The 26,013-nt window shown below is 38.7% G+C and overlaps 1 long non-coding RNA gene across 1 annotated transcript in view; it reads right to left on the bottom strand.

The window, feature by feature from the left end:
• Window positions 1-2,863: 2,863 nt before the first annotated feature.
• LOC131392798 (uncharacterized) overlaps window positions 2,864-26,013 on the bottom strand; it is a 48,611-nt gene continuing 25,461 nt past the window's right edge. The window contains exon 3 of the long non-coding RNA XR_009215786.1: window positions 2,864-3,295. This is a non-coding gene — a long non-coding RNA (uncharacterized LOC131392798). The remainder of the gene's footprint in view (window positions 3,296-26,013) is intronic.

A 26,013-nucleotide genomic window follows, 5' to 3' on the forward strand; every position in this document is an offset into this window, starting at 1 on the left:
AATCGGTGAATCTAATTGACAGTTACAGAACTCTTCATCCAAAACAGCAGAATACACATTCTTCTCAAGCTTACATGAAATATATACCAAGATAGACCATGGAACACACCTGAACAAATGTCAAAAAAGTAGAAATCATACAAAACATATTCTCAGATCATAATGGAGTTAAGTTAGAAATAAACAACAGAAAGATAGTTGGAAAATCCCCAAATGTTTGGAAATTAAGCAACACATTCCTAAATAACCCGTGGGTCAAAGATGAAGTCTCAAGACATACTAAAATGTTTTGAACTAAATGAAAATGAAAACACAACTTATCAAAATTCATGGAGTGCAGTGAAAGCAGTTAGAGGAAAATTTATAGCATTAAGTCCATATATTAGAAAAGAAGAAAGATCTAAAGTCAATAGTCTAAACTCCTACCTTAGGAAACTAGATAAAGAAGAGCTATTTAAGGCTAAAGCAAGCAGAAAAATAAAATGTACAGCAGAAATCATTGAAATTGAAAGTAGGAAATCAACAGGGAAAATGAATGAAGCTATTTGAATGAAAAGTTGAACTTTAGTTAATAACATTGTGTCACTACTGGTTCAACAGTTGTGACAAATGTGCTATACTAATTAATGTAAGATGTTAATAATAGGCTTTGGGTGTGGGGTATCTGGAACTCTTTGAATACTCTGTAATGTCTTTCCAATTTTCTGTAAATCCAAAACTGTTATAAAAATGAAGTTTATTTTTTAAAAGAAATTAAATATCTGGCTTGAGAAGGTGACCTCATTACTAAGCAAGTTGGCAGAACCTGCTTTTTTAAAGAAGTGTGACAATGACACTAAATTATATATATATTTGGGATGGCTCAGATCAGACCTGGTGAAGGCTCAGGCAAGGCATATTTTGGGTTCCGTGAGTACAAAATCATCTAAGATCTCTAATCACTTACCTCCCATCCCTTTCCAAATGGGGCAAGATATAAATAAATCTATAGCTTTTAAAAGATCACATGTAAAGGCACACAAAGGCAAGGACACAGAGAAAAGATGGAAAGGTTATCTCTGGAAATAGCATTTAAAAAGTGTACGTTCAGCATGACCAGACACTTGCAAAAACTGCTTAGGTTAACAAGAGCTGGTTTTTTAAAAAAGTAATCTTGAAAGAAGGATAAGAGAAACATGGACCACATAAAATCGGCTTTAGAAAAGATGAGATATTGTATTGATATATCTTCCTGTTTGGGCTTCTAGAAACAGAAACACCCCAATTAACAGTGGCTTAAACAAGAAAGAAAGCTTATTTCATTCTCATATCAAATTTGGAGGCAGATTGACCAGAGCTTGGTTTCCTCATCTGTAAAATCGATGACAGCAGTACCTGATTCATGGGCTGTTGAGATTATCCTCCTCATCATTTTAACTGTTATTCAGACTTTGCATGGGGAATGGATTGGGCATAAATGTGAGGGACAAAAGCAAGTTTCATGTCTGGGGACAGAACTTAACTCTGAGTGGGACTGGGTTTATATCCCTGTTCTGTGTCCTGGGATACTGGTTAAGGGTTGAGAGCAATATAGTTTGGGAGGTGATTCTAGAAGTTACCACAAGTGCCCCCTGGGGCTAGTGCAGAGGGCAGACTACTGATTAATTTTCCTATTTCAGCTTCATCTTTCTTACAATTTGTGGTATATCTTTGAGATTCGTCAGGCAACTGGATGTATATCAGTCTTGGTTTTCAGTGTATTATGAGTTTTCACCATTGTCAGAGATTTTTAAAGCAAAGTTTTGCTGTGGCTGCATTAAGAATTGCTCTCCAGATGGCCGTTTCAATTTGAAGTTCATTTCTAAAACTTCTAAAAGGATGCCTTGCTATAGCTACTAAAGGGCTCCTAACACTGTAAAATTTGTTGATATGCTGTCTATGTTTCTTAATCTTCTGTCTAATGAACATTGGGATAAGTGCCCCTCCCTTGATGCCAAGTCAGAGAGCATTTGAATAGAGAATAATCTGTAGGAGTTTTAGTAGGTAACATCCAAGGGGTCTTGAGAAGTGGGAAACAACAGATGAGTTCAGGAAACAAAATTCATGACCAGTATCCACCAGCTAAAGCTAAGTTACATCAGATAGGACTGCTTTTCTTAGGCAGGAAGATAACAGCCCATGTGTTTTCAGATACCTGGTTTACATTGCATATACCACTTGCTTTGAAATGTTATTTTCATATGCACACATCTTCATATTTTCTTATTCTGATAGCATCCCTGTCTTAGTTTCTGATGTGTTATTGGTCAAAGAGCATTGACGTCACACAAGTGTAGGCCAGAAATCGTCTTCACTTTACAGGTAAGGAAATGCATGGAAAGAAGTTCACAAGTTTACACTGTGAATCAGTGGCAGAGACAGAGTCTGCCTGGCTCCAAACCCAGTGCTTTCTCTCTCACAACATACTTCCTTCCCATCCTTCCTCCTTGCTATATTTTGGCTTTCAATATAAGAGGTTTATGAGTTTCACCATTCCTCTTTATGTTCAGCAAGCAATTTTATAGCATTCTTGACACAACTAGCAATTCTATAGTTAAAAACAGGGATGCTAAAAAAAATCTATAAAGGCTCTCCTAAGAGAATGGAGCTTAGGATGTTCATTTACAAAGCTCTCTCAGACAGTATGTATGTTGTATGTATGTGTTTGTGTGTATATATAGACTCATATGCACACACACAATATCCACAAAACTCTCTTTCAAAAAAAGTACCAAAGTTCTTTTTAATTGGCAACATATAGAAACATACAGCTTATTGCTTATAAAAGTAATAAAACTCTTAAACCCATACAGGAAAATGAAAGAGTTTAAGATTATATCACCTTTTTGATAATTGGGATCAATAGCCATGCAATGATTTTATTCACCATTCCACGTCTTCCGTTACTTGAGTAGTAACTTTGTTACCAAACCAAGTGGGCTCACCTCCTGGTAAGTTAAATAAGACTCTACACCAGCGGAAGTTGTCTCACAAAGTAAAGCATATTTGCAGCAAATAGGACGCCACGAGGAATCATTTCCAAAGTCACGGCGTCGCCGAAAAAGGAAGCAGGAACTTTTATTTGGTTGGGGAATGAATATTCAAAAGAGAGAGGTGGGTATTTGCTTGCACAGGCTCAGTTGGAAAACATGCTTCCACATAATGAGGGCTAAGCTCCTCCTGGAGAGATCTTTCCATTAAAATTAAGGCAAAGGTCATGGGCGTAGCTCTTGCAGTGAGGCTTGGTCAGTTTCAGGATGACTGGTGGTTACATCTCCTTGACATACAAAAGGAAAAGAAACAACTTGGAAAAACAGTTAATTGCTTCCAAACCCACCCTTGAGTTTCTAGAGGCACCTAGTCAGTGACAAATTGTCTAATATGTTTAAACTAAACTCTCACACCATCACCATCATTGATACGCTAATAACATGGAAATCAGTATAATGATCTCCAGCCTGAAAATTCCTTAAAGATAAGGCTCTGAGTTATGTGCAAGCCATTTCTATTTTATTAATGTTTTAAAATTTAGAATCTTAACATTTCTAAATTTAATGTTAAGAAACGCACACTTGAAAAGCTTCCACTTCAGCATGAATTTTGTTGAAGTAAATGTCAGGGGCATCATACCCACAGAGAATTAAAACAGCATGAAGCTAAAACTAAAAATATGTTTTTAGAAAAAAATTATTCCCTGTGGCATAGATTTTTTTCTCCCCATAACCAATTGCTATACGGAAATTAGATTCCCCTCCGTTCTCCTAGTAACCCCCAAGGAATAAGATCATCCTTCCAACAAGGATGGAATTAGGAAAGAAAAAGGCACTCTTTGACTTCTGATGTTCTATTTTTCTGCTGGTTTCTATACCTGCCATTACTAGTTTGGCAAAATATTTGCCCTTTGAGGTTTTAATTTTCCTTATCGGTTGTTGCAATCCTGGAGAAAGTGAAAAGACTATGAGTGTGACATAAATTTGGGAAAAGTCCCAGTTTTCACAAAGAAAAAAATCACAAGATACTTAATAAAATGCTTAGTGGGCTGTTTCTGTAGAAAAGATTCTATATAGAATCTTTTAAAATACCACCTATTAGGCACTGAACACAGGGTTGTTACAAACTCTTATTTATCAGAGCACATGGTTACTATGCTTTGCATCACTTTTGAAAAACTACAATAAAATATTCCAACCATTAAAACCACATTTTTCCTTTTAAGTCTTTTGATCCCAAATTAACACAGAATCTCCACTCAAGTGAGAGTTAACTTCACTCTTTGGAACATTCCTTCTGTTCCGAACACAGAGCAGTGGTAGATATAGTATCAAATGGAAAAATAAAAAGACAGTTATGCTCAAAAACAAAATAAAAATCCACATAGACTAGGAACCAGCAGGAGGTGAGTGAGCTGAAGACCCAGGACTGTGGTTCTGGAACCCGGCAGAGAGAGCTGGGAGTTTGGCTCTGATAAGGTAAATTGCTCCACGAAAGACAGAGGCCAGTGTTAGCTCACTGTTGGAGCAGAGGCTTGTGTGGATCCTCTGCCTCTGAAATATAATTCAGAATTTCTGCTGCTGACAGCTGCTTGACACTAGGGCTTCTGTGACACTGCAGACCTGAAGAGCGAGGACACAGACTCATGAGCGGGAGCCGCCTAGCGGCTCAGCGACTGAACTGCAGTGTTTCCAGTGGCAGATCCCCGCAGTGGATTCGTTCTGCACTGGGGCTCTGGAGAGTGAGTGGAAGCAATGACCAAACCACCGGACAGTGTGGGGTGAGCACGCCAAGAGGGTGAAAAACAGAAACAAAAACAACACCCAAAGAGCCTGCAAACCAAATATTTAGAATGCATCTAGAAATATAATGCCAAGAACGACAACTGGCAAAATCATGAAGTAAATGCGGTTCAGATAAATTAAACATAAAAAGACTATCTGAAAAGAAGACTGTAAAATAAATATTTTAAGATACAAAGATAAAATACAGGGAAATATCTTCCTCAGGAAAAAAAAAAGTAAAAGAGAGAGAAAATATTAGGAAACAAAATAGGCATAAAGGAGCCAAGAATGGGTGGATATGAAATATAACTAATTACAAATATTAGAAATGAACAATGTAGTCATAAATATACCTTAAGAAATGAGATAAACTATTAGACATAATGGAAGAAAAAAATTAGTTAATAAAAATATTTACCCAGAAATAGTGATTAGATTGAAAGCCTTCCCCATATCCCTGTTGGATAAAGAAAGAGAAAGAAAACAGAGGGAAAGGGGAAGAAATTGTATTTAAAGATTAGTGGAGGCTTTCCCAGAATTGATTCCAAACATAAGTTTTTACATTAAAAGGGTAGTCTAAGTACTGAGGAAGATGAATAAAAATAAAGCCAAACAAGATATATTATAGTAAAATTCTCTCAGAAAGTTTAAAAGCTACCAGGGAGAAAGATAGATTACCATATATTGGTGACTGAAGAGTTATTCTCTCAAGATAGATGCATAGAGACAGTGGAATAGTATCTTAAATGTCCTAAAGGCAAATAATGATCAACCTAGAGTTTTATATTCAGAAAATGATGAATATACTAAGACTAAGAATTTACCACATACGTCTTATCAATTAAAAAAGAAAACTATTAAAGGATGTACTACAGCAGGAAGAAAATTGAACACATAGAAAAGGCATTGGGATACAAGAAATAACTGTAAGGATGGAAACCGATATAATAGTTTGGTGAGAGTAATACTGACTATAAAAATAAAATTATACCTCTAAGCAACAAGAAAATGAAAGGGCAGGAAAGAAGAAATAAGGAAACAAATAAAAAGAGTGGTGAGCAGGGGACAAAAAGCAAAGAAAGAAAGAAAATAAGAAAGTAGAAACAATTCCAGCTATATAAATAGCAACTCTAAAGATAAACTGATTAAACTCACCTTTTTAAATGACTGAAATTATCAGATTGGCTAAAGAAACAAAATCTAGCTGTATTCTGCTTGCAAGAAGCATACTTTAGAAATTTAAAACAAAGGGAAGTATAGTTATGCAAGATGGGAACATTGAGGGAGGCTGAGTGAAGCAGGCACAGGACCTCCCTGTACATTTTTTGTGTTGTTGCAAATTTCTGTGAATATGTAGTTATTTCAAAGTAAAAAGTTATATGAAAAAAAAAAAAGAATAGAAGAAAGATATACTATTCAAATATCAACTAAAAGCAAGGGGTGTAGCAAAAAAAATTAAAAATAAGACCAAAAAAATTAATAGGGATAAGGAGATCAATTCCTAATGATTGAAAGAACAATCCACTGAGAAAATATAATATTTATGATAATATATAATATACTACATATAATATATCTATATATCATAATATAATACGTATGACAAAACCCAGAACTGTGTGAAGGAAAGTCTGATAGAATTACCAGGAGAGATGGATGAATCACAATCATAATGATAGATTTTAATATATCTCTATCAGAATGTAATAAATTAGACCAAAAATTAGTAAGGATCAGAAGATTTACAAAATAAACCACCTTTATCTAATAGATATCTAGAACTCTGCCTCCAACAAATAGACATTATACACTTTAAGGGTACATTACAAAATGTATGCAGGACATTTCAAAAATTAACCACACACTAGATCACTAAGAAATTTCAGCAATTGTCAAAGAATCAACATGATACAGACCATGTGCTCTCATCATAATTCAATTAAATGAGAAATCAGCAATAAAATAACTTTTTAAAATATCCATATGGCTACAATCCTAAAAATTTACTCCAAAAGAATTCCCAAAAGGGGATTATAAAATACTTAAAACTGAATGATAAAGTATGGTATATCAAAATATGTGGAATTCAATTATCCACATTTAGAAGTAAATTTATAACTTTAAATGCATTCATTTAAAAAAAAAACAAGAAATATTGAAAAGAAATGAATTGTTATCTCAAGAGCTGGATAAATAAATAAGGTAAGTATAAGTAAAGAAATAAAGGCAGGAATAGAAATGAATGAGCTATATTGGGGCCGGCCCAGTGGTGCAAGTGGTTAAGTGCACGTGCACCGCTGCAGTGGCCAGGGGTTCCCTGGTTCGGATCCCTGGCGTGCACCGACGCACTGCTTGGCAAGCCATGCTGTGGTGGTGTCCCATATAAAGTGGAGGAAGATGGGCACGGATGTTAGCCCAGGGCCAGTCTTCCTCAGCAAAAAAAAAAGAGGAGAATTGGCAGATGTTAGCATAGGGCTGATCTCCTCACACACACAAAAAAGAGAAATGAATGAGCTATAAAATGAGAAATGATTGAGTCAAAAAACTAGAGCTGGATCAAGTTAAAAGAGAGAGAGAACAAATAAAAATATAAGGAATTTAGAAATCATGAGTGGGTAATTTTATACCAATAAATTTGAAAAATTAAGCAACATTTGTAATTATCTAGAAAAAACATGCATTAAAATTAGCTCAAGAAAAATAGAAAAACTCAAAAATTGGTAAGCATTTTAAGTTCCCTGATACTATCAAAGCCTCCCCTGGTAGGTATTTAAATGATGTCAAATATGAGTCTCAAGTCAAAGGTCACAATGGCAGATGCTGAGAGTTGCAGGTAGTCATTCGAGACTCAGACATTTCAGGCATGGGTAATTCTGTGTAGTTTGTTCCCCAGGGGAGAAGTAGAGATAGTTTGTTTAAAGATGGTTAATCTCTAATTTATCCTGGGGAGTCCAGCTTGTTATAAATAATACTGGAACAAGCATTTTTTGGTAAATAATCTTTGTCTGCAGTACTGATTACCTCCTTAGGGAGAGACCCTCAGCTGTGGAATTTCTGGGTCAAAAGTTTAGCATTCTTCACCCGAATGGACTCACTGGTGCAGAAAAGACCATCCCAGACATCAGCTCCCAGCACTACACAGAGGTAGTGACCCCAAGGTTACATGGAGCGAGAACGGGTTGGCTCTCAGGACCAATCCTGCCATGCTGCACATCTTTGCTCCCTCAGTCACTGCCTGGAGAACGATCTTCTTCAGTCACCTTTACGTCTAGGCAGGTCACATAGTTTATTGTCTGAACCTGGACATATACTAAATTGCATGTCAGGACGACAGGTATAAACCGGGACAGTCTTGGGAAAACTAGGGATAGATCATCGCCCTAATCGTGACCCACACTGTCCAGAACATCCCCCCCCCATAAATTTAACTTGATCCTCTACACCCCTCATCCTCACCCGTATCCAGAGTTTTCATTGTGCCCTCTTGGTCTGCAATCAGCAGATCCTCATACATTCAGTCTCTTTGATGAATGTTTCTTTCACTTCCTGAACTCACCTGAAACCTGGCTCTCCCTGTGAATACTCTTCTCCCTTCAAATCTCTCAAGTGGTAGCTGTTTTTGTTGTTTTTACTCCTTGTATCTCAAGGTGAGAATATGAGACTCACAAGTTTCCTCTTTGCTTCTCATTGACATTTCCAAACCATTTCTCTACTTTTCTTGGAGGGGGTGCGGGCATGTGGATGGGTTTCACATATGAGGTTTAGGCTACCTGAAAACCTTCCTCCTCTTTATGAGGTCATCTGGTTACATATCTGTCTTTCCTCCTCATGCCTTGGAAATCAACTCCTGGCTGTCAACATTTATCACCACATCAATTCCTGTCATAATGACCAGCAACTTCAACTATCAACATGACTCATCAGATATTTGATGATATTATGTAGCTATTGTTAGTTGTTTTAAATGTGATAACACAGCATGGATATATTTTTAAAAAGAGTCCTTATTTTTTATGGGTGTGTTCTTATATATTTACAGATATAAAGATGTGGTGTCTGGATTTGCTTCCAATGATAAAAGAAGATTGACCATGAGTTCCAATTAGCCTAGAAACAAGATCTAGACTAGCACTTCTCAAACTGAAATTTGCATATAAATAATCTGAATGTCTCATTAAAATAAGTGAAAAAACAACCTACAGGATGGAGGAAAACATTTGCAAGTCGTATATCTAATAAGGGGCTAATATCCAGAATATATAAAGAACTCTTTCGACTCAGCAACAACAACAAAAATAACCCAACTAAAAGATGAATGAAGGAGTTGAATAGACATTCCTCCAAAGAAGATATACAAATGGCCAAAAAACCCATGAAAAGATACTCAACATCAGTAATCATTAGGGAAATACAAATCAAAACCACAATGAGATACCACCTCATACCCATTAGGATGGCTACTATTAAAAAACCAGGGGACGGCCGGCCCTGTGGCTTGGTGGTTAAGTGCGTGCGCTGCGATGCTGGTGGCCCGGGTTCGGATCCCGAGTGCGCATCGAGGCACCACTTCTCCGTTCATCCTGAGGCCGAGTCCCACATACAGCAACTAGAAGGATGTGCAGCTATGACATACAACTATCCACTGGGGCTTTGGGGGGAAAAAATAAAATAAATAAAATCTTTAAAAAAAAAAAAAAAAAAAACCAGTGGAAATAACATCTTGAGGAAGATGTGGAGAAATTGAAACTCTTGAGCACTGTTGGTGGGAATGTAAAATGGTACAGCCACTATGGAAAACGGTATGGTGGTTCTTCAAAAAATTAAAAATATTGTTACTGTATGATCTAGCAATTCCACTTCTGGGCATATAGTCAAAAGAATTGAAATCAAGGTCTTGAAGAGATATTTGTACACCCATGTTCTTAGCAGCATTATTTACAATAACCAAAAAGTAGAAGCTACCTAAGTGTCCATCAACAGATGGATATATAAACAAAATGTGATATATACATACAATGGAATATTATTCAGTCTTAAAAATGAAGAAAACATGGATGAAACTTGAGGACTTTATGCTAAGTGAAATAAGCCACATGCAACTTATATGAGGTACATGGAGTAGTCAAATTTGTGGAGACAGAAAGTAGAATGGTGGTTGCCAAGGGCTGGGGTGGGGAGGGGAAGTAAACAGTTGTTTAATGGATAAAGAGTTTCAGTTTTGCAAAATGAAAGTTCTGGAGATTAGTTGCACGACAATGTGAATGTACTACTACTACTGAACGGTGCACTTAAAAATGGTTAATATGGTAAATTGTATGTTATGTGTATTTTACCACAATTAAAAATAAAGAAAAAATGTTAAAAATAGTATGGTATAACCACTTTGGAAAACAATTTGGAACTTTCCTATAAAGTTAAACGTACACTTGACATAAGACCTGGAAATGCCACTGCTACACTTTTACCCAAGAGAAATGAAAACATTTCTTCAAGATTAGTTGTACATGAATGTTCACACCAGCCTGATTAATAGCCCCAAAGTAGAAAAGGCCCAGGTATCCATCAACAAGTAAATGGATCAACCACTTGTGATACTCACACAATGAAATACTTTTTAGCAATAAAAAGGAATGTGAACTATTGATACACAAAACATGGATGAATTTTTAAAACATCATGCTGAATGAAGGAAGTCAGAACAAAAGAGTATTTACTATATGATTCCATTTATACGAATTTCTAGACCAGCAAAACTAATCTAAAATGGTGGAAAGCAGATCAGGCCAGAAGAGTAGGACAGAAAATTGACTGCAAAGGGCATGAGGACACTGCTGAGGGTGATGGAAATGTTCGTTATCTGAATTGTGTTGGTGGCCATATCTGCATTTAGTGTTGGAGGAAGCAAGCAATGCTCTTTCTCCGACAAGTATGTGAAACCTGGATTCCCAGATTCTGATAGAGCCCATGAGAGACAGTAAGAACTTTGCTTCCATTTTCTTCTCCTAAATGCTTGGTTTTCTGTAAGAATATTGATTTGTTCCCTGACATTTTCAGTTAGGTACTTTGAAGAACTTCCACTGAAGCGATTCACAAATGTGAAACTGCAGGGTTTGTGTGTGGTCTTCCTGGGTACTATGTACTGACACTGACCCTGAATCATGTGTAATGGTCCAGCATGATGCTGACGTTCTCAGTAATCCTCATGTCTGTTATCCCTTGACTTCCCATCAGCTCCAATCCTTGGATCCCTGTCTCTGTCTTCAATCCAATGTCTGAGGCCAGAGTAACACAGAGGCTGACATAACTCACCACCAAATCCGAGTCCATTGAAAATTCCCATTGCCTGGCTTAAAGTTCATCTTTCTGCATCTCAGAAAAAATTTTAATTCATCTTCTCTGATTCCCACCTCGATCCATGTGGTGGTCTTGCCAGGCATCCTCTCTCTCACCCGTCCCACAACTCATCTTTCTGGCAGTGACTTTTTGTTACTGAGAAGATGAGGCCGTGAAATGTGACTTCCTCATTTACACTAGTTCAATCCTTCACTTTTTTATGTTTCTGCAGTTCCAGCTTTGCCAGCAGCCTAACTCTGGGTAGAGACCCCTTTCTCTGTGTTCACTCCCGGTGCCACAGTTACAGTGGGGGCCATTCCATATATACGCCAGTCATTGTCATCAAGGCTTTCATCCCCTTTAAAAAAAAATCTTACTCCATACAAAGATATTTCAGAACTTTTACACAAAGCCACTGCTCCATTTACCAATTGTACCTATTATGACAATTGTACCGATTTGCCTGCCCACCAACAACATGTGAGAGGGAGTTTCACTGCACCCAACACTGCTGTATTCGTCAGTTCAGGCTGCTACAACAGAATCCCATAGACTGGGTAGCTTATAAACAACAGAAATTTATGTCTCACGGTTCTGGAGGCTGGAAGTCCGTGGTCAGGGTTCCTGCATGGTTGGGTTCTGGTGAGGACCCTCTTCTGGGTTGCAGACTGCCAACTTTTCATTGTGTCTTCACATATTGGAAAAGAGGTGAGAGAGCTCTCTGGGGTCCCTTTTATAAGGGCACAGATCCCATTTGCAAAGAATCCACCGTCATGACCTAATCACCTCCCAAACAACCCATCTCCTAATACCATCACGTTGGGGGTAAGGATTTCAACATATGAATTTTGAGGGAACACAAACATTCAGTCCATTGCAAGTGCTCAGAAATGCAATAAAGCATAGTGGTTAAGAGCATGGGCAGGGAGCCAGACTATTGGGTTTGGAGCCTGGCCCAGCCAATTACTAGCCACATGACCTTGGTTAAATTACTTATATTTCTGTGTCTCAGTTTTCTCATCTGTAAAACGGGGATAATAATAGTACCTACTAATGTTGAGTTGTTGCGAGGATGAAGTGACTGGCAGATGTAAAACGCTTAGAATAGTGCTATATAATAGTATGTAATATGTAATATAATGCTATGTTGTATACGATAATATATAATGGTGCTTAATAATTGCAATATACACATTAAATCTGTGCCTGTTGATAGGTGATAATGGTTTCTGTTGTGGGTGTCTTTGACAACTAATAATGTAAAATATTTATTCATATGTTTTAGGTCAATTTTTTTCTTTTGGGAAATGCTAGTTCAAGTCTTTTGCCAAATTGCCATGGCCCATTAATATTTTCTCATTGATTTTAGAGCTCTTGATGAACTAAGGCTGTTAACTGTTTCTATTATTCTTCATTTTATTATTTGAAAACATCTTTTTAGTCTGTTATTTGTCTTTCAATTTGTTTATAGCATCTTATATCTTTTTTTTCTTCTATGCCTAGAAAATTCTTCCCCATTATTATATCAAAGTTTTTTATTTTCTATGTTTTCTTCTTCTCCTCACCCCCAATCTGAAATCTATTTTTTCAACTAATATAAAGTGCTTTGAGCTCTTTGGAGGAGAGTACCAGTCTCAGGGAAGCTTGTTATTCATTTTGGGAGCTGTTTAATAAATAACAGTAATGTTTCTTTTTTTTTTTTTAATTTTTATTTATTTATTTATTTATTTTTTCCCCCAAAGCCCCAGTAGATAGTTGTATGTCATAGTTGCACATCCTTCTAGTTGCTGTATGTGGGATGTGGCCTCAGCATGGCCAGAGAAGCGGTGCGTCTGTGCATGCCCGGGATTCGAACCAGGGCCGCCAGCAGCAGAGCGCGTGCACCTAACCGCTAAGCAACGGGGCCGGCCCTCATAACAGTAATCTTTCTAAAGAGATAACTTGAACTACACCTGTAAATCAAAGGGTTTGTCATCCAGTCTCCTTAAAGAATGAGGATATTACTAGAAAAGTACCATAATCGTCTGAAAAAGATGTACATTTGAAAAGCTACATATAGTGAATGTTAAAAAAGAAGCCTGCTTCTTACAATTTTATGTATTCTTACAGTTCTATGTAGACTTCCTTTGGGAAATCAGCCTTCAAGAATTGTTGCTGTTGGTACCTTTGCTTCTCTTTCCATTTGTAAAGCTAAGTTGAGTGGCATCTGTGTGGTGTCTAATCTCTTTCTGACAAAAGCTTCCTCATTACCTACCTGGCCCTGTTGCAGACCAGTGCCTGGAGACAGCCGTGTTATACACCATTTCTCTAGAGTCCTGCTATAGGTTATCTCTAGGAAGTAATGAAAATCTAGACTGTTCTCAGTGGGCAGGCCTCAGACCTGCAGCCCCCTGCCTTGAGCCCTCAGCAGCTGGCAGTGGAGGAAAAGCCATTATCCAAGAAGTCTGGAAGGAGTTCATTTCTACTCAGGATCATTGACTTTTGGAAGATTTACTGGAGTTAGCCAAGATGTTTTTATCTGAAAATCATTTCTGTCTTATAATTCTGCTTCCTGAAGACTCTAAAAATAGCAAAAACTGACAAATTATGTTTTTGTTGTGGTCTGCTTTCCTTTAATCGGCTAAAGAATATTTTTGGCTCCCCAGGAGACTGTATCTTTGCAGCTGTGTCCTTCAGTGCCGTTTCATCTCGGTGTTTTGGGTATTCTTCTGGCCTTTGATAGGGAATCTGATTCTTAAGCTGCTTTATCATGACAGGTGTTCATTTCACCCAGAACTTAGGTGACGTGAATGTCAGGCAGAAACTCTGCTCTCACCAAAGAGAAACGTTGGAGTAGAATAAGAATGAGGCAAGTCATCTCGCCAGGTCCTTTTTAATAAAAGGATTCTTTTATGTTAATGTGAGTTTGGTGACCTTGAGGGTGACATGAGTGCAGCATAGATTATTCAGAGGTTACCTTGGTTTTCAAATTAATAATCAGTTTGTTAAGGAAGCACATCCAAAGGCCTAGTTCTTAGTAATCTCTACATTACAAATCTTATCATTCTACTCACAGGTCTAGCGAATTTAAACAATCACTCTTAAGGGGGGGTAATGGGTAGAATAGTGTCCCTCCCCCCAAAATTCATGTCCATCTGGAACCTCAGAATGTGACCTTAATTGGAAATGGGATCTTCACAGGTGAAATTTATGAAAGGATAAAGATGAGATCATACTGGACTAGGGCAGGCCCTAAATACAGTGCAAGTGCCTGTACAGAGACAGAAAAGAATGCACAGAGAGAGGCCCGTGTGAAGACGGAGGCAGAGATTACAGTGATGCTGCCACAAGCCCAGGAAAGCCAGGAGTCATCAGAAGCTGGAAGAGGCGGGGAAGGATTCTCTCCTAGAAACTTCAGAGGGAATGTGGCCCTGTTGAAAGCTTTATTTCAGGCTTCTAGCCTCCAGAATTGGGAGACAATACATTTCTGTTTTTTTTTTTCCTTTTTTTGCTGAGGAAGATTTGCCCTGAGCTCACATCTGTTGCCAGTCTTCCTCTATTTTGTATGTGGGTTGCCACCACAGCACAGCCGCCGCCGAGTGGTGTAGGTCCACGCCCGGGAACTGAACCCAGGGCCGCCAAAGCAGAGTGCGCCGAGCTTAACCACTAGGCCACGGGGCTAGCCCTAAAGTTTTGTTATTTTAAGCCACCCAGTTTGTGCTAATTTGTTACAAGAGCCCTAGACTCTAATAGGGGGGTTTAATCCTTCGTTTCATTTACAAACATAAACTCCTTTTAACAATTTAAACTACAGTTTAAATATTTGATTATCTTTTTAAATACTTCAATTATCTGACAAACAAAACCTCCAAGGTGCTTAAATTCTTATAACTCTAATATATAAAATTTGTTAATATGATATATCCTAGATCCTCTCATAACTTCAATGTCATAAGCTTAGTAAGAATTTTTCTCATTCTTTTCCATTAAAATCATGAGTTCAGATCAATTCATCAATTATATGATTTAAGTTGAAATCACAAGTCTGAACTCTTTCTGTAATAGGCCAAATTCTCTTAAGCATGACAAGTTTGTAAGTACCAAATGCTATATATATTTTTCTTCAGCACAATACAAAAAAATAGTAATACTATGGGCTTGAATCTTTTAAACATTTCTGGACTTAATTCTAAAATTTTCCAGAAAATAACTGGTTGAGATGGCATAACAAGCAGAAATATTGGCCAGGATGCTGACTGGTTTGATTCTTTCGCAATCCTAATTGCTAGGCCAAGCTTTTTTACAGTCACTAGATCACGTTTCCAAAGTTAGAGAAGGAGGTTGTCATTTCCCTGGTGTATTAGGCGGGATTTCCAGAGAAACTTATTGTGAAGAACTGGCTCACACGATTATGGAGGCTGAGAAGTCTCACGACCTGGTATCTGCAAGCTGGAGACCCAGGGAAGCAGGTGCTGTAGCTGATTGTGAGTCTGAAGGCTTGAGTACCAAGGGAGCTGATAGAGTAGGTCTCAGTCCAAGGGCGGAGAAGACCAATGTCTCAGCTTAAACAGTCACGCAGAAAAGGGGCAAATTCCCCCTTCCTCTGCCTTTTGTCTATCCAGGCCCTCAACGAATTGGAGGATGCCCACCCACACTGGGGAAGACAATCTGCTTTACTGAGTCGACTGATTCAAATTCTAATCTCATCAGGAAACACTCTCATAGACACATCCAGAAATACTGTTTAACCAACTATCTGAGCATCTGTGATCCAGGCGAGTTGACACAAAAGGTTAACCATCATACCTGAGTTTGCCTGACATCATTACTTCCTTTTTCCATCTGCTAATAAAAAATTGCTACCTGTACTCAGGATACTATTTCACTTGATTGGATTTTACATTTCTTTGGTGTTTAACATATTTAAACATTTTCACAGATAGGTCTAAACGCTTTGAACTTGAGAGCATTCTGCATCCTCTTCATATTTTTTTATCTTGTATGGTCACAACTCCTACTAGATACTAAAATGATATCTAATTGGATACTGGATATTCCCTCATGATCTTGTTGGCTCATGCGGTCTCAACATCTAAGATCATTCTAGTGTCATTTGTAGTGAATGGCATTTGGAAAGGTTCAGAAGCAACAGACTTTAGAAGATGCTATGGAAGGATCTAAAGTAAAGGACTAGGACATGGGTATCAGCACAACAGCTGTCAGTGATGAGAGGGTAAAACCAAGAAAATGCACTTTGAGAACTTCCTTGTGATGTGATGGGGATGGGAACAGAACTCACACTTCCTCTCAAGGCCAATAATAAGATAGAATTCACATAAACCTCAAGATTATGTTTCGGTAATTCACTGTAACTGAGATGACCAGCCAGGCCCATGATAATATAATCGGCTTTTCTCAAAATAGAGTAGCATTGGGTCATGTGATGAATGTATGATTGCATAGTCATATGCCCAGACCCTTCCTCTGTGCCTCCATCATAGTCTTTGGCACAGATGGAGTGACATCACGTTAATTACCCTAACTTTCTGGCTTATTCACTCACCTGGCTACTCACTGCCTCACCCTCCTGCCTCCACCTTCCTCACACAATCTCCTCCAGCTCTGGACCAAGACCACTCTTTTCCTTGGCTCTGGCATCCTGGCTGAAGGTGGATGCCCAGTCCCCAGAGGATGCTACCTCACACCTGCCCTGAGGAAGAACATGGCTGTCTTGCCAGAAAGTTCCTTGTGTTTTCTTTTCAGTCATTGCTCTTTCTCTGGTCTTCCACACAGAAGTGAGTATGCCTCTCTTCCCACTTCAGGGCTCCATTTTATCGTCTGAGCCCCAGAGCAGTGTGGCCTATAGTGCACATCTCTTAAAATACCTGCTGGAAATCACTCACTTCAGTAGCAGTTCTACAGGGGATCAGACATATTCCCGGGACTGGCATGGAGAACTGTGATCCTCTTATTTCTGTCTCCTCAGGGCTTCTGTCTTTGATCCAAGCGACTATGCCCCAAACATCATTGTCACAGACCAGGCCTGTGTGCCCCTCTCAGCCAGTCTTAGCCAGAGCCACCTAAACTCTAGTGATGTAGATTTAGGCAAATATTTTAAAAATATATGATTATCCAATGACTACCAAAATTAGTGAGTGAAAATTTAAAGAGAAACTAGATATTTGCATAGTCTCAAAGTGTCTCCTTCCAAATATTTATTAATTATAATAAGAAAAATAGTAACTTTATAGTAGAGAGACCTGGCAGATACCACCTTAACCAAGTGATCAAGGTAACATCACCAGCAATAAGATTTTCAACATATTATACCACCTGATATGATGCAATGAGAAAGGCAGGTCACCACCGTGGTATGCTTCCCTAAAATGTGTAACCTCAGTCTCATCATGAGAAAATATCAGACGAACTGAAATTGAGGGATATTCTACAAAGAACTGACTAGTACTCTTCAAAAATGTCAAGGTCATGAAAAGCAAAGGAAGACCGAGAAACTGTCACAGATTGGAGGAGACCAACGAGACATGACAATTAAATGCGATGTGGAATCCTGGATTGGATCCTGGAAGAGTAAAGGCACATTGGTGGAAAAACTGGTGAAATCCAAATGAAGACTGTGCTTTAGTTAAAAGTGTTATACCAAAGGTAATTTCCTGGTTGTGATTCACGTCCCATCATTACGTGAGATATTGGCGTTAGGGGAAGCTAGGTAGAAGGTATATGGAAAGCCTTTGCACTACTTTTTTACAATTCTTCCACAGTTCTATAATTATTTCAAAAGTTAAATGTTAGGAAAATATGTGATTATGATAGCAAATTAGAAATTAGAAGTAATATATTCTTGCTGCTGTGTTTGTATCTAAGTAGAAATGTATTATGATTAGGCTTATAGAACAGCACTGTGGTTCTCAATAGTGTGCATCAGAATCACCTGGAGGTCTCGTTTAAACATTACTGGATTACTAGGTGTTATCCAGAGGTTCTGATTCAGTAGATCTGGGGCGGAGCTTGAGAAATGTGCATTTCTAACAAGATTCCAGATGATGCTGATGGTCAGGGAACCACACTTCGAGAACCACTGAATAGCATTAACTATCTGCATCAAGTGTATAAATATGGGTGTAACAGAGACTCAGAATTGCTAGTTCCTTCATACCCTTCCCCAGGGAGGTGAGATATTGACTGGGGACGAGCCTGAGGGGTAGCACCCATATCCGCGCTCTCTCTAACACAGATAGCCCTGAATTGCAGGGCTTCGGGGGTAGAAGCAGCCTGGGAGGACAGAAACATCCTGACAAGATCTTATCTTCTTTAACAAGAGAAGCATCAGACGTGTTTAAGACTGGAGACAAATATGCATTATTCCAGAACCCAACTGAAAAATGGCTGTGTATGTCTTACTAAGCAAATTCACCATGTGATTTTCTGTGCTCTGGAGCTATGCGTATGGAGTTTTTTTTTTGGATTTCCATTTTGATAAGGGAGGACATGCCGACTCTGTGGATTTATACCTCTAGACGTGGTATGGTTTGCGTTTCTGAACTTTGACAAGAGCAGTTAGCAGTAAACCAAGGCCTTTGACATTTTAAAATAGCAAATAAACATTACATTTTTTCCTTTCAATTTAAAAAGACAAAAGCCATTGCAGAAAGCTAGAAAGATGTAGGAAATGTCATAATTTCTTCACTCTGATACAATCTTGACCTCTTTTTATTTTTTGTGACTTTCTAGTCTTTGGTACTTCGTTCCTTCATTTAGTTATAAATGTAGTTCACACAGTTTTAAACCCTATTTTTTCCCAATTAGTTCAAATCACAAATTATGTTTCTACAAAATCTTTATATTAGCACTTTAATGGTAACATTTTTATGTAGTCTATTATCATTTTTAATGAATGCATACATTTCAAACGATTGTGTCCTAATTACTTAGCCATTTCCCTATTTTGAACACTTATGTTGTTTCCATCTTTTGAAATCATAAAAACACAGCAAAGTGATGTTAATTGTAAGCTAATGCTATCCACATCTCTTCAGAGAGGTAGACTCTGCCATTGAAACTAATAGCATTTGAGCTTGTCCAGTAAGTTTGGTTGATGAGAGCACAGTGCTGATGAGACAAAACTACTAATTAGCTCTACAACAGTATCTGAAAATGACTGAAATTTCATTCAGACATCAATCTTGTAGGAGATGTTTTTCCAAGAAGACCAAGACTCATGACATTACATCATAGGGTGATGACAGAGATACAGAATGGAGTTTTAACATTCTAAATCTGAGAGACAATGCCCCTATCTTTAAGACTGCTCTTTTTTGAGCACTCAAGCTACCTGCATAATAACACATCTTTTGGATCTGCCCTTCACCACAGACCTGTTCAAGGAATCATCTATCATCGCAGGATCCACTGCTTGAAATGAATCATCAGTGTTACTTTCCTTCAGAGACCTTAGATGATTGGTTTGAAATTATGTATTCACTAGTGAGATAATGTGATTACCATTTTTAACTCTGTATGCCTCAGTTTCCTCCTCTCTAAATTGGAAATAATAACAGTACCTACTTCATAAGGTTAATTAAATGAGTTTAATATAAGAAAATGCTTAGAACAACCCTGAAACTAGTAGCACTATATAAATGTTAGTTGTTACTTCTTTAGGACTGTTAGCAGGGAACATATCTTTTTTGCATACCAGTATATCCCCAGGGCCAAACTACGGTGCCTAGCAAATAGTGGTGCTCGATAAATGTTTGTGAGTGACAATAGCAATTGAATGAATACATGGAGTCACTCCATTATTTCTTATTTTCCCTACACTCTGTAATTTAGGGATTAGGAGCAGCTGGTTGCTTGTGTTCATAACCCAAACATAAAAAGAGCTCAGCAGGTTCTAGAGGGAGACAGCAATGTGGTGTAATCACAACTTCGACGATGGAAGTTTGTTTCCACAGAGCTGCTTTCATCAATGAAAAGTGCTTAGAACATTATTCTTGGAGTGTTAGACACTGAAAAGATTGACTGTAAATCCATAATTTTCACAGCCATGCTCTTCAAGATTTCCTTTACTCTTACAACTGAAGAGTGAAAATAAAAACAGAAATATATCCATATGTGTAGAGGAAGCCCTCTACATTTGAGAAGTCTCCAGTCAAGAATTCAATCAATTTGCCACAATAACTTATGATCCCCTGCTCAGAGTTAACTTCTTGTTTCTCTTAAATTGCAGGTGTACTTCCAAGGTGAGGAAGGGAAGTCAGTGGAGTTGAACTTGAACTCTGATCAACTGTCCTAGTTCTGCCATCTGGGATGGATGCATTTAGTTCCAAAAGCCCAGCTCATATTGGATGGTTTAACTTGAAGTGTTTTTTCCCAGAGTAACAATGTTAGGTATTAGGTTCCACAAGCAGCCCAAGGAGTCTTATTAATCTTACTATCCATGAAAGGTAATTCGATTTGAATAGTACTAGAATATCCAGCCACCATTTGTAATGATCTTTGTCTGGGATGTTTTTAGACCCTCCATTTAGGGAGCCAGAAATGCATTTTTCTTAAAAGTGAAATTGGGGACCACACTTCTCTCCACCCTCCACTGGCTGTCTTTGAAAGTTATGATGCTTACAGTCTCTACTGAAGTAGAAAGTGGCTCCTCTGGACCAGAGAGAGAATGAGAATGAGAAGTCAGGGGACAACAAGGAGCCCTGAAAGACAAGAGCCATCTGCAGGGTAACCTCTGAACTTAGCCTGGCGTTTCTGAGGCTCCCAGGGCTTGATCTACAGCATGCTACAAACTCAACTGTTATTATCCTTTATGTCCAATTAGATCATGAGCTTCCCATTAAATGATGAGTTCCTGGAAGACTGATCCTTGATTAACCCTTTATCATGACCGTCTAACCGCATTGTCACATACCAGGGGCCACATAATCGTTGAAATGAAATCTCTCCAGTTTCTAATCTTTCCTGATCTGTTAAGGAGAATTGTATACTTTGATAGTTTCTCTCCTACCTCTTAAGTAAGAACTCAGCTTTTTGATGCATCTTGTGAATGTCATTGCAAACAGTTAAATGAAAATAGAGAGTCTATTTCCATCCAGACCCAGTAGGGAAAGACAGCAAGCCGTAAATCTTACAGGAAGATGTGCTGGCCATGTTTCACTGCGCCAGCCTGTGTGAACCTTGGCCCTGTACTGGCAGCTGTATTTACCAAGAGATTTCCCAGCCCGTGGCTGATTATGCCATAGACCAGCCAATCAGGTGACTCCCAGTGGTGGAGACCTGTTGGGTTTCCAGTGTATGCTAATGTCAGACTGTGTACTTCTCGCCTTGGTTTATCTGAGATTCTTCTGTCTTTTCAGTGACTGTCCCAGCTCTTATCTCTTTATTTGAGTTATTATGACTGGGACTCGGTTTCTTGAGACCAAAATACCTTGACCAAGACAATGGAGCTAGGGTTGTTTCCCAAGACAATGGGTCTTTAAGGATCAAAAAAACCTGTCTTCTCTATTTAAGAGGAAAACCCCCACAGGGCTTTACAGAAACTGAGGAGGAGCAGGGCTCTGAGGCCTGTAGATACATTTATGAAATAAGGCATAGTGGGTAATGCTGGAAAACAACAAGTCCCGATTTGTAGTGTTTTCTGATTTTCAAGTATAAGTACTCCCACCATGATGATTTAAAGCTACTAACAGTTTAACAACCAGTTTAAAAACTTCTGTAAATTTCACAACAGGTTCTTGCAAGCAAGCCAATAAGTGCTTGGTACCACAGATGGACAGGGGATTGGGAGGAACAAGATCTTCAAGGGCTTTTCTCCCTTCCCTCTCTCCTCTTCCCATTTTGATCTGAGTGGTGAGGGCCGGCCCCATGGCTTAGCAGTTAAGCGCGCCCGCTCCGCTACTGGCGGCCTGGGTTCGGATCCCCGGCGCGCACTGACGCACCGCTTCTCCGGCCATGCTGAGGCCGCATCCCACATACAGCAACTAGAAGGATGTGCAGCTATGACATACAACTATCTGCTGGGGGCTTATGGGGAAAAAAAAAAAAAAAAGGAGGAGGATTGGCAATAGATGTTAGCTCAGGGCCGGTCTTCCTCAGCAAAAAGAGGAGGATTAGTATGGATGTTAGCTCAGGGCTGATCTTCCTCACCACACACACACAAAAAAATTGAAAAAAATTGATCTGAGTGGTGAGAAGTGGGATCTCAGTTGGAGGAGAGTGAGTTATCTAAAAGGCAGTGAGGAGGAAAGAGAGCAGTGGATAACCACTGATGGAGAGAAGCAGTGTCTTCTCACTTGAGAAGGTGAATAGAGTTTTCATTCATAAGTAAAGATTAGTGGTGTAGGGATCAGATACATTGGGGGCTGGCTCTTTATTTTACTCTTGGTAGAGTCACTTGAAGAATAAATATGGGGCACCACTGGCTACCTACATAAATGCATCTATCCTATCTGTACATTTTACCCACTAGAGGCTCAATTGAGTTGATAATTTCTACTTGTAATGTGTAGAACAGGCCAATAGTTAGAACAATTCCAGAGATATTCACATTGTGTTCTGAAGGAGTTCAGGACATGCCACCCCAAAATATTTTGCTTTGGTATGTTGATTATTTTGAACTAAAGGCACTTAAAAAACAGCAAATGCAGGGAGAGGCTTTCTCTGAACTCCTCTTATCTGCCTAAAGACAGATCCTCCAAAAGGAATTCACTTGTCATAAATGCTCTCTCCACGAGTTTCATCAACCAGGGAAGATTAGCTCTTATGACAGGAGAGGAGGCTAGAAGTGGACACCGCACTCTTACAAGCTTTGTCACAAACTGTCATATCTCCCATCTATTCTTCTAAGGGCCCATTAACTTTCCTAAAAATCATTTACTCTCCTTTAAGTGTCCTACATCACCCCTCTCCCCCATTAAGATAGTATATAAACTCTCAAATATCACCATTTTTTTGAGTATTTTTTTTCCCGTGATGCCTCCATACATGTAAAACTAAAAGTTAATAAATTTGTAAACCTTTTCTCCTGTTAATCTACCTGTTGTCAGTTAATTTCAGCGACCCAGCTATTGGACCTACGACGGTAGAGGGAAAGTCTTTCCTCCCCCACAGTTCTATAGGAATGATTTTCCCTTACTCCAACTTTGTGTGAATAGAACCTTCTAGAATTATACAACATGGGAGTAAACAATATAGAAGAATTAAACGTATTGGTTATACACACTTTGATGTCACTCATTTAACCAATTGTCTCATCTTAATGATATTAACCTGTGTGGAATGGAGTTTTGATTGAGGGGCTAGGTAGTTGCTTTTTAGAGACAATGGGAAGAACACCAGCATAGATCAATCTTCTTTGCTTTGACTCGCATTTTAAAAAATGTTTTAGGGCTGGCCACATGGCTTAGCGGTTAAGTGCACGCGCTCCGCTGCTGGCAGCCCGGGTTTGGATCCCGGGCGCGCACGGACGCACTGCTTCTCTGGCCATTCTGAGGCCGCGTCCCACATACAGCAACTAGAAGAATGTGCAGCTATGACATACAACTATCTGCTGGGGCTTTGGGGGAAAAATAAATAAATAAATAAAATTATAAAAAATGTTTTAAATGAACTGTTAATTTTAGAACTGGTTTAGATTTATAGGAAAGCTGTGAAGATAGTACAGAGAGTTTCCATAATTCCACACCCAACTTCCCCTGTTATTAGCATTTTACATTAATATGATACATTTGTCACAGTTAGTGAACCAATGTTAATATATTAAATATAAACTTAAATATAAAATTATTTATATAATATATTATATATAAAATTAAATAGAATTTATTAACTAAAGTCCATACTTTCTTTAGTTTTTCCCTAATGTCTTTTTTCTGTTCCAAGATCCCATCCAGGAAATCACATTACATTCAGTAGTGTGATTACTGAGGCTCCTCTTGGCTGGGACAGTTCTCAAGTTTTTCTTGTTTTTTATGACCTTAACAGTTTGGAGGAGAACTGGTCAGGATTTTGTAGACTGTTCTCAATTGAGATTTGTCTGCTGTTTTTCTCATGATTAGACTGAGGTTATGGGTTTGGGGGGAAGACTACGGAGGTAAAGTGCTGTTTTCATCATATCATATCATATCAAGGTACATAATATCAATATAATTTATCACTGTTGATGTTACCCTTGATCACCTGGCTGAGGAAGTATTTGTCAAGTGTCTCCACTGTAAAGTTACTCTTTCTTTCTTTCTTGCTTGCTTGCTTGCTTTCTGTGAGGAAGATTGGCCCTGAGCTAACATCTAGCTGATCTTCCTCCATTTTGTATGTGGGATGCCACCACAGCATGGCTTGACAAGCAGTATCTAGGTCCGCGCCTGGGATCCAAACTTGTGAACCACGGACCACCGAAGTGGAGCACACAAACTCAACGACTAGGCCACCAGGCCAGCCTCAAGTTACTCTTTATTTTGACCCCTATTTTTTATTCTGGAAACTATTAATGCAAGGGATTCCAGAATACCCTATGCTTACTGGAATGCTCAATGGTTTAATCTATGTGTTGAAGCTATTTTACTCTGGATATGGTTCTTAAGCCTAGCCGACCATAAAAATCACATTGCAGCTTTAAAAATGCACATTCCTTGGTCTCCCCGCTGAATATTCTGATTTATTTAGACAGGAAGACCCTGGATAGGAATGTATATTTTTAACAAACACAGGTTATTCTAATCCATTGGTCTCTAGACTGCATACATTTTGAGAAAACAGACCTGAACCGTAAAGGGAAATTAAGAAATTATGGATACACTCGGAAGTTGCCATTTCCATTTATGTTTTGCTGGAGCAGAGGAAAATTTCATTTTGAATTTCCCTTTTTGGCATCATCCCAGGGCGTAACATGCAATTAGTATCTAACCCAATGCTTTCTCCCTCTTAAAAGCCCTTTCGTACCCTGCCTAATGGGCAGGGCCACTTTCCAACGTGCTGCAATAGCATTTTGTTAAAACCAATATCCCATGGTAGTGCAACTATCTGTGGGCTTATACAACAAAAATAGATGAAAAAATATATCCTAGATTGCAGTGGGGAGAAAAATATTATTATTAAAGAAAAACCTCAACTGACTAGCCACATTTTTATTCTGTAGGGAGAGCAGAATTCACCTCGTGGAAAATTTTATGCTTTTGCTTAGATAAACTACTAGAGGGCCCTTTGGTTATAAAATGAAAAGGCCTGGACCAGTCTGGAAGTGACTAAGCAAACTAAACTACTCTTCATGACCAACTGAAATAGTGTCGTTCCCGGCGACGGAGAGAATGACCTAAGATGACAACTGCTATGTGGGCTTCCTTTGACCGGGCTCCAGAAGGAGCGGGTTTGAGATCCCTGGAACTTAGGGAAGACAGGGAGGCAATGGGCTGAAGTGATGTGAGGGAAGAATGGGAGGCTAGAGGAGAGACAGTCGGCGAGAGAGTCCCTGGGGCAGGGAGTGGTGGATCAACTTCAGGATCAGTGCTGTCTGATTCTGCCTGTTCAAATTATTTGCTTTAGAACTGATGAAAGATAAACTGAGGCGTATTAAAAATTTTAAGAGTTATTTGAGCAAAAATCGATTCAAATCGAGCAGCTTCCAATCTAGCAGATAGAAAGGAGCTCCTAGGAGCTGGATAAAATGAGAGACTTTTATAGGCAGAAGGGAGCGGGAACACAAAGGTTATATTAGACAAAAAAGTGGGTTGGTTAATGCAGGGTTCCTTTCCTTTAGGGGATGGCAAGGGTCTATCAGGCAGATTACCTAACTAGTGCTGATCAAGTGCTTACTTTTTTTGTGTGTGTGTGAGGAAGATTGGCCCTGAGCTAACATCTGTTGCCAATCTTCCTCTTTTTGCTTGAGGAAGATTGT

This window comes from Diceros bicornis, chromosome 27 (assembly GCF_020826845.1).
Source record: "Diceros bicornis minor isolate mBicDic1 chromosome 27, mDicBic1.mat.cur, whole genome shotgun sequence".
Taxonomy (NCBI): Eukaryota; Metazoa; Chordata; class Mammalia; order Perissodactyla; family Rhinocerotidae; genus Diceros; species Diceros bicornis.